A 9,843-nucleotide genomic window follows, 5' to 3' on the forward strand; every position below is an offset into this window, starting at 1 on the left:
GGAGATCTAAAACCTGACCATTACACAAAAGCAAATTAGGCTCGGAACCACAGGTATAATACGAGCTGAATTATTGAACCAGTTCAAATAAAATTGAACGGCTTAGGCGTGTTCAGGAATGTGAAGAAATACGACACTTGGAAGTACCAATGGAAAAAATGAGAGGGGACTTCGAAAAAAAGGTATCAAGTTTTCTACTAGTATAGAATGGCTTGGAAGTAGCAGCAAAGTCGAACCAAAAAATACAAAGAACCTGGCTGAAAGATCCGCCACCAAACGAGAGATAGAATTTCAACAGTTGAATGTGAAGTTTGAATCGATATTCTTGTCGGTGCAACAGATGATACAAACGGCGCATACTATTTCTTGATAAAGTTACAAGTTCCAAACACATTAATTTATGTCCTTTGCTTATTTCTGTGTGTACTTGTCAACCATGCATGCATGCAGACATGCACGGCTAGTACCCATATGCATGCAGGAAACACGGGCAGTAGCCATAACTTGGCCTGGTAAAGGCATCTAACTTTCTGGATCCTGGGCTTGTATGGTTCCGTGATAGCGGCGACATTGGAGATCAGTGAGTGGTGGTGTTTAGGGTCAAGGATGGCTGGATGGATGTTTTATAGGCATAGGCGGCTATGGGCTCTAGGTGGGCCATTTTTGGCCTGCCTTATCAGTAACACGAGCAGACTAAGTTTGGGCCCGTCATTGGTAATTTGGGTCCTTGAGGGGCTCTGTATGCCATATTAATGACTGCCCATTGTGCAGCTGTCACTGGTATGTGCAATAGCTGCCGACTGGCGCCTTAGCACTACATGTTTTTCCTACCCTAACCGATACTGACATGAGCAGTAATGCTAAACATACAAATGTTTACATGCTTTTACACGGTGACTAAGATCTTTTTAAACTAACTAACCTCTCTCCCTGATTTTCATGGGGGTGGGCCCCTTCTCCTCATTAATCTCCAATCAAAACCCATCTCTATGTAAAAGCATGTATTCTTTTGTACGTGTAGCATTACTCATGACATGAGTGGCACAATTTCTTTTGACTGGCCCTATTAATAACAAGCATGCCACGTTTGAGCCCTCGTCGTTGATTTAGGGGCCGTTTGGTTTTAGGTCTAGCACTGCCACATTTTGCCATACAATGTTTCCAAACTTGCCTAAGGTTAGTTTTTTAAAATGAGAGCCACAAGTTGGCAAGCCTAAGGGAATCTTGCCATACTTTTTGTGTGTATGTCATGTGGGGCCCTAGTGTGGCTTGAACCAAACACTCATCTAAGTTGATCAAACTTGCCTAACCTTAGGTGTGGTAATCTTTGGCAATCTTAGTCGCAAACCAAACAACCCCTTAGGCTTCCCTGAGGGCATGTACAGTGGTGCTATCTCAGCAGTGTCACGTAAGATAAATGTTGAGCATAAGAAATGACTTGTCTTCTCTTAAGGGATGATCTCTTAGCACAAATGCCTCACCATGTTTTTAAGAATAGCTAGTTATTGAGATTAAGCTAAGAGATAACTCATTATAGACATGTGTTTTTTTCGTCATCTCTAAATTACACGCAATGCTTAAGATAAAACTGTTTTATCAATCATTATACATGCGGAGCTCTCTACGCCATACTAGTAACCGCCCCATTGTACACCGATCGCTGGTTTCTGCGACAGCCGCTCTGGCTACGGTCTTACCACCCACATGTGTTTTTTTCTGCCCATAGTTGGATACCGATACGAGTGACACAGGCTCTTTTGCCCGTCACTGATAAAGGTGCGGATATAACCATTTCTTGACCAATGAAGCTCATAAGCAGAATCCGATTCACACGTGTAACCACTCCGTGGTGGAACTTCATCCACAGTTCGACTCAGTATCCACACCAGTGCAACAGATAATGCAAACGGCACATAGTATTTCTTGATCAGGTTTGCTATTTCATATCTAGATGTGAAATATTATCTCACATCTAACTTACTCATCCGTGATTTTTTTTAAAGTCTATCACTCACTCACTCTTGATTTTTTTTAAGTCTCCCATGAATTTTAAAGATGGGGGAGTTAGATGTGAGATAATATCTCACATCGAGATGTGACATAGGCAGACCCGCATGCAGACATGCACGTCCAGTACCCATGCAGGAAGCGTTTTACTTCTTGCACACCACACCCTTGCCGTCCATGCCACTGGCACAGGTGACACCAGCGAGCTCAGATAGCACCGCGGCACCGTCGTTTCCACGGCTGACTCCATAGCGCGCCACGCTGCAGTCGGCGGCGAATATGCTGGAGGTGGTGAAGGTGGCATCTCCTCCCATGGTGGGCATGGATGCCCTCACGTCGAAATGGTTGACGTAGTCGGAGCGGTACGTCTGTCCGACCACACCGTGGACGTCGTCGGTGAGCGTGTCGAACTTGAACGCCAGCTCGAGATGCGCGAGGCAGTCATCGGCGGTGACGCCGTAGCGGTGCACCCTGGATTCTTCCTCGGTGATGGGCACGGCGTTGGCCCTGACGCTGAACTTTCCGTCGAGGGTGACGAGCACGCAGTTGGCCGCCTTGGTGCGGGTCACGGAAAGCTTGGGGACGCGGGTGGACGTCCACTTGGCGCCCTCGACCAGGTCGTCCGGGAGGTACACGGGCTCGCCGTCCAGCGTGATCTCTAGGTGCTCGACGGCGTCGTCCCAGGTGCCGGTCTTCCTGGCGCCGAGGTAGAGGCGGTGGCCGTCGAAGAGCACGGCGATGGCCTGATCCAGGTGAAGTCCCGGGACATGCCGCTGTGGCCGCTCTTGCCGATGAAGTGCGCGTTGATGTGAACGTCACGGTCGGAGACGACGCAGAAGTCGGCGTCCCTGCGTCCGTGGAAGTAGAAGGCGTTGCCGTCACCACCTATGAACCGCGGGTCGCCGCACGCCCCCGGGGTGTTGCAGACTGCACGAAGGCACGAACCAAAACCATTAACCGACAAAATCAACGTACGTAAGTAGCTCCATTGTTAAGACATGACATCGATCGAGTGGTTACCGCAGGCGGGTTTGCATGTGTTGCAGTCGGGGTAGCAGGACTGGGGGCAGTTGTCGGGGCAGTCCTGTTCCGGTTGAAACAGTAGGGGTTCTCCTTGCGGTTCTCAGTGCACTTGACCTTCATCGGCCTCGGCTTCGGCTTCGGGCCCTGGGCGTTGGGTGGCCGTGGCGTGGATTGCGCGGCGGCGGCCCCCGCGGCGGCGAGAAGGACGACAGCCGCTAAAGCCAGCACGACTCCCAAACGGCTCGCCATTGCGAGCGTCCTCACGCTGTCAGTAGTTACTATAGCCTTTTTTTTGCTGATGATTGGTCGAGTTGAATGGGTACGTTTGTATATGCATGGTTCCTAGCCAATTTATAGGCGATCGACGGATCGAGTTGGCATAGTATCTATCTGCTTGCTTCGTACATGGTGCTTGTCAACGCCGCGCCGGAGCGTAACGTGCCGTGCCTGCCGCTCGCTTGAAGTGGAAAAGCTTATACTTTGCATGCATATATAGGTGCATGCGTAGATGGAGTTTTATGCTAGCTAATACCTGCTACTCTTATGTTCGTAGGTCCGTGCTATGTACATGCATGTAAGTATATAAGTACAGTACACTCTGTGGACTAGCGTAGCAGGTTTTCAGGGCAAGATTGCCAGGATGCAACTTAATCTTCATGGAAAGAGGCGAACGCATGCGCTTAGCAGCCAGCTAAAGGAAGCGATCCGAGCGTTTAGCCGCCTAGGGATATTTCGATACCTACCACCTCTACTCCACACTCACTATCTTTATTTTATTGTGCCTTTACATTACAATAACTAACTTTTATTTACTAATACTTTATTATCTTGCAAACTATCTCTTTTATACGTGTAAAGTACTTTTTAGTATAGTCTAGGTAAAGCAAATGTTCGATGTACATCAGGTTGTATCATTGGCAGATTGAACATGAGAGAATACAAATTCTACCTTCAGATTCTTTTGGGTTCGACACTCCATATTTACCACCTTCACTTTGAAAAGTACTACGTACTCTCTCACTTGGGGATTATCAGTTGTGCACGCGGGATGCACTACACATAGAGTGCAAGTTTACTACAATATAGAGTACAAGTTGGGTAAAAAGGTTGATTGAAAACTATCAGCATGGAATCTATTTTCAAAGCTCTCACATCAGAAGCACGACAGTGAAAACGGTTTTGTGATTTGGCCACATGCTGAGAAGATACTTAGATTTGAAAAGCAGATCTCAGGAAAAAAAGCGCACACACACTAATAGAAAACAGGGCTTTGGTTGAGGCCTGGGTAAGGGCATTAATCAAGGTTCACTCACGAAACGGGACCAAAGGGTGCATCAATCTCGGTTCGTGAGGCCGGGGCGCCGGTCGGGCCTCGAGGGCCATTCGTCCCGGTTCGTCTGACCCCTTTGGTCCCGGTTCCAGACACGAAACGGGACCAATGGGCCTCGCTCCAGGCCCACCACCATTAGTCCCGGTTGGTGGCTTGAATCAGGACCAAAGCAGGTTGTCCTTTAGTTCCGGTTTTAGCCACAAACCGGGACTAAAGAGAGGCATATATATATCCTGCCCCTGCCCGCCAATAGAGCCAGTGCTCTATTTTTTTGGCCGGCTGTGGGAGAGGTTTGTGGTGCTCTAGCTCACCTCCTATGCACATGAAGTGTTCGATGAAATGCCCGAGCCACACTTAATCTTTCTCCTCTCGAAGCTCCTTGTCCAAACTCCATTTTCCTCAAGATTTGTCTAGGTTTGGTGGTTCGTCATGTCCCGTCCCCGTCCTCACCGCCGTCGATCGCCCGCGCCGATCTCGTCGCCGGCACCATCGTGGTGAGCCTCTTGTTCTTATCTTCTTTCTAAAAGAAAAAAAATCTTACTTTTATAATTTTCTTACTTTTATTATTGTTTGTTATTATATAGTGCGATAGTTTTGGTATCGGCCTCCGTCGGCCCTCGTCCAGTCTATGATTCGGATGTAGTATATATTATCTTTTATAACTATTTGTTTCATTTAGTGTCTATGACAATTATGCCGACCAACGTCACATAGATGTTTTTGTCTAGGAGGTATGTGAACCAGAAATTCCAACCAACCCGATTGTCGAGAGGTCAAATTTAGTTGAAAAAGAAAACAATTACTTGAAGAAAAACTTGAAAAGAATTGAGAAGGAGAAGATGAAATTGGAGTTGCATGTTGCGGATGTCGTCGATGATCACACGATCAAGATGGATGCAATGCGCTTGAAGATTAGAAAGATTAGAAAATATTTCATTCATACTGAGGCTTGGTATAATTATGCCATTGGATCAATTTTACCTTAGTTGAGATTATGGTCGCATTTATTGTTGTATTGAAATGTTTTACATAGTTTCAATGTATGATTTAATTAGATGCTCTAAAGAGCTATATGTTGTTCAATGAGAACTATGTATGAACTTTATGTATTTATTTTTTCCAGTAATAACATTTCATCACTACTGTACTTTGGTTTTAATATGATGATGAACTTCTATTAATTTGGTCACTTCTCTACTCATGATGTTCTGTAATGCTTTTTGACACACTTAATTATATATAATGCACGCAGATGAACCGACAATGGATGTACGGTGACAAACGCACCTTCGAGTACATTAAGGGTGTGCATAATTTTCTCGAAGCGGCTGGGGCAAACAAGCATAATGGTTTTATGTGTTGTCCGTGTCCTATCTGTGATAATACGAAGTCTTACTCTAGCCAGAAAACCCTTCACATCCACCTGCTTGAGAAGGGTTTCATGCCACACTATAATGTTTGGACCAAGCACGAAGAAAGAGGGGTTATGATGGAAGACAACGAAGAAGAAGAGGATGATGACAACTATCCGCCCCCTGAATACGGTGATGCTGCAATGGGGGAGCTGAAGATCAAGAGGAACCAGACAATGTGCCCGATGATGATCTTCGCCGGGTCATTGTTGATGATAAGAGACAATGCCAAAGTGAAAAGGAGAAGTTGAAGTTCGATCACATGTTAGAGGATCACAAAAAAGGGTTGTACCCAAATTGCGAAGATGGCAACACAAAGCTTGATACCACACTGGAATTGCTGCAATGGAAGGCAGACAATGGTGTATCCGACAACGAATTTGAGAAGCCACTGAAAATATTGAAGAAGATGTTTCCAAAGGATAACAAATTGCCCAACAGTACGTACGAAGCAAAGAAGATTCTATGCCCTCTAGGATTGGAGGTGTAGAAGATACATGCATGCCCTAATGACTGCATCCTCTACCACGGTGGGTACGAGGATTTGAACACATGCCCGATATGCGGTGCATTGCGGTATAAGATCAGACGAGATGAACCTGGTGATGTTGATGGCGAGCACCCCAGGAAGAGGGTTCTTTCCAAGGTGATATAGTATGCTCCTATAATACCACAGTTGAAACGTCTGTTCAGAAACAAAGAGCATGCCAAGTTGATGCGATGGCACAAAGAGGACCGTAAGAAAGACGGGAAGTTGAGAGCACCCGCTGACGGGTCATAGTGGAGAAAAATCGAGAGAACGTGGGGGGAGGGACTTTGCAGGTGATGCAAGGAGCGTATGGTTTGGTTTAAGCGCGGATGGCATTAATCCTTTTGGGGAGCAGATCAGCAATCATAGCACCTGGCCCGTGACTATGTATCTATAACCTTCCTCCTTGGTTGTGCATGAAGCGGAAGTTTATTATTGTTAGAAATATGCCCTAGAGGCAATAATAAAATGGTTATTATTGTACTTCCTTGTACATGATAATTGTCTATTGTTCATGCTATAATTGTATTAACTGGAAACTGTAATACATGTGTCAATACATAGACCACAACATGTCCCTAGTGAGCCTCTAGTTGACTAGCTCGTTGATCAATAGATGGTTATGGTTTCCTGACCATGAACATTAGATGCCATTGATAAGGGATCACATCATTAGGAAAATGATGTGACTGACAATACCCAATCCTAAGCATAGCACAAGATCGTGTAGTTCGTTTGCTAAAAGCCTTTCTAATGTCAAGTATCATTTTCTTAGACCATGAGATTGTGCAACTCCCGGATACCGTAGGAATGCTTTGGGTGTACCAAATGTCACAATGTAACTGGGTGGCTATAAAAGTGCACTACAGGTATCTCCGAAAGTGTCTGTTGAGTTGGCACGAATCGAGACTGGGATTTGTCACTCCGTATGACGGAGAGGTATCTCTAGGCCCACTCGGTGATGCATCATCATAATGATCCCAATGTGACTAAGTAGTTAATCACGGGATCATGCATTATGGAACGAGTAAAGTGACTTTCCGGTAACAAGATTGAACGAGGTATTGGGATACCAACGATCGAATCTCGGGCAAGTAACGTACCGATTGACAAAGGGAATTGCATACGGGATTGCTTGAATCCTTGACATCGTGGTTCATCCGATGAGATCATAGTGGAACATGTGGGAGCCAACATGGGTATCCAGATCCCGCTGTTGGTTATTGGCCAGAGAGCTGTCTCGGTCATGTCTGCATGATTCCCGAACCCGTAGGGTCTACACACTTAAGGTTCGATGACGCTAGGGTTATAAGGGAAGTTTGTATGTGGTTACTGAATGTTGTTCGGAGTCCCGGATGAGATCCCAGATGTCACGAGGAGTTCCGGAATGGTCCGGAGGTAAAGAATAATATATAGGAAGTGAGGTTTTGGCCACCAGAAGTATTTCGGGGTCACCGGTAATGTACCGGGACCACCGGAAGGGTTCCGGGGGGAGGGCCACCATCCCCAGAGGCTTGCATGGGCCTAGAGTGGAAAAGGACCAGCCCCAGAGTGGGCTGGTGCGCCTCCCACCAAGGCCCAAGGCGCAGCTATGAGGGGAGAGGGGAAACCCTAGGCGCAGATGGGCCTAAAGGCCCACCCTAGGGCGCACCCCCCTCTCCCCTCTTGGACGCCCCCTCTATCCCATCTAGGGCTGCCGCACCCCCTAGGGGTGGGAACCCTAGAGGGGGCGCACCCTCCTCCCCTCCTCCTATAAATAGTGGGGTTTTTGGGGCTGCCATACACATGAGTTTCCACCTCTCCTGGCGCAGCCCTACCCCTCTCCCTCCTTGTCTCTCGCCGTGCTTGGAGAAGCCCTGCTGGAGTGCCACACTCCTCCATCACCACCACGCCGTTGTGCTGCTACTGGACGGAGTCTTCCCCAACCTCTCCCTCTCTCCTTGCTGGATCAAGGCAAGGGAGACGTCACCGGGCTGCATGTGTGTTGAACGCGGAGGCACCGTTCTTCGGTGCTTAGATCGGATTCGGCCGCGATCTGAATTGCTTCGTGAAGGACTCCACCGACCGCATTCTTGTAACGCTTCTGCATCGCGATCTTCAAGGGTATGAAGATGCACTCCCCTCTCTCTCGTTGCTAGTATCTCCATAGATTGATCTTGGTGATGCGTAGAAAATTTTGAATTTCTGCTACGTTCCCCAACAGTGGCATCATGAACTAGGTCTATTTCGTAGATTCTATGCACGAGTAGAACACAAGTAGTTGTGGGCGTTGGTTTTGTTCAATATGCTTACCGTTACTAGTCCTATCTTGTTTCAATGGTATTGTGGGATGAAGCGGCCCGGACCAACCTTACACGTACACTTACGTGAGACAGGTTCCACCGACTGACATGCACTTGTTGCATAAGGTGGCTAGCGGGTGCCAGTCTCTCCCACTTTAGTCGGATCGGATTCGATGAAAAGGGTCCTTATGAAGGGTAAATAGCAATTGGCATATCACATTATGGTTTTGGCGTAGATAAGAAACGTTCTTGCTAGAAACCTATAGCAGCCACGTAAAAAACTTGCAACAACAATTAGAGGACGTCTAACCTGTTTTTGCAGCATATGCCGTGTGATGTGATATGGCCAAGAAGGATGTGATGAATGAAATATATGTGATGTATGAGATTGATCATATTCTTGTAATAGGAATCATGACTTGCATGTCGATGAGTATGACAACCGGCAGGAGCCATAGGAGTTGTCTTTATTTATTGTATGACCTGCATGTCACTGAATAACGCCTTGTAATTACTTTACTTCATTGCTAAAACCGTTATCTATAGTAGTAGAAGTAATAAGTTGGCGAGACAACTTCATGGAGACACGATGATGGAGATGATGATGATGGAGATCATTGGTGTCATGCCAGTGACGATGAGGATCATGGAGCCCCGAAGATGGAGATCAAAAGGAGCAAAATGATATTGGCCATATCATGTCACTATTTGATTGCATGTGATGTTTATCATGTTTATGCATCTTATTTGCTTAGAACAACGGTAGTAAATAAGATGATCCCTCATAATAATTTCAAGAAAGTGTTCCCCCTAACTGTGCACCGTTGCGAAAGTTCGTTGTTTCGAAGCACCACGTGATGATCGGGTGTGATAGATTCTAACATTCGCATACAACGGGTGTAAGATAGATTTACACACGCGAAACACTTAGGTTGACTTGACGAGCCTAGCATGTACAGACATGGCCTCGGAACACAAGAGACCGAAAGGTCGAACATGAGTCGTATAGTAGATACGATCAACATGAAGATGTTCACCGATGATGACTAGTCCGTCTCACGTGATGATCGGACACGGCCTAGTTGAGTCAGATCATGTATCACTTAGATGACTAGAGGGATGTCTATCTGAGTGGGAGTTCATTAGATGAACTTAATTATCCTGAACATAGTCAAAAGGTCTTTGCAAATTATGTTGTAGCTCGCATTTCAGTTCTATTGTTTTAGATATGTTCCTAGAGAAAATTTAGTTGAAAGTTGA

General features: G+C 46.3%; 1 pseudogene; it reads right to left on the bottom strand.

The window, feature by feature from the left end:
- Positions 1–2,153: 2,153 nt before the first annotated feature.
- LOC123041926 (uncharacterized) lies at positions 2,154–3,293 on the bottom strand (annotated as a pseudogene).
- Between the last annotated feature and the right edge of the window lie 6,550 nt (positions 3,294–9,843).

Source organism: Triticum aestivum, chromosome 2B (assembly GCF_018294505.1).
Source record: "Triticum aestivum cultivar Chinese Spring chromosome 2B, IWGSC CS RefSeq v2.1, whole genome shotgun sequence".
Lineage (NCBI taxonomy): Eukaryota > Viridiplantae > Streptophyta > Magnoliopsida > Poales > Poaceae > Triticum > Triticum aestivum.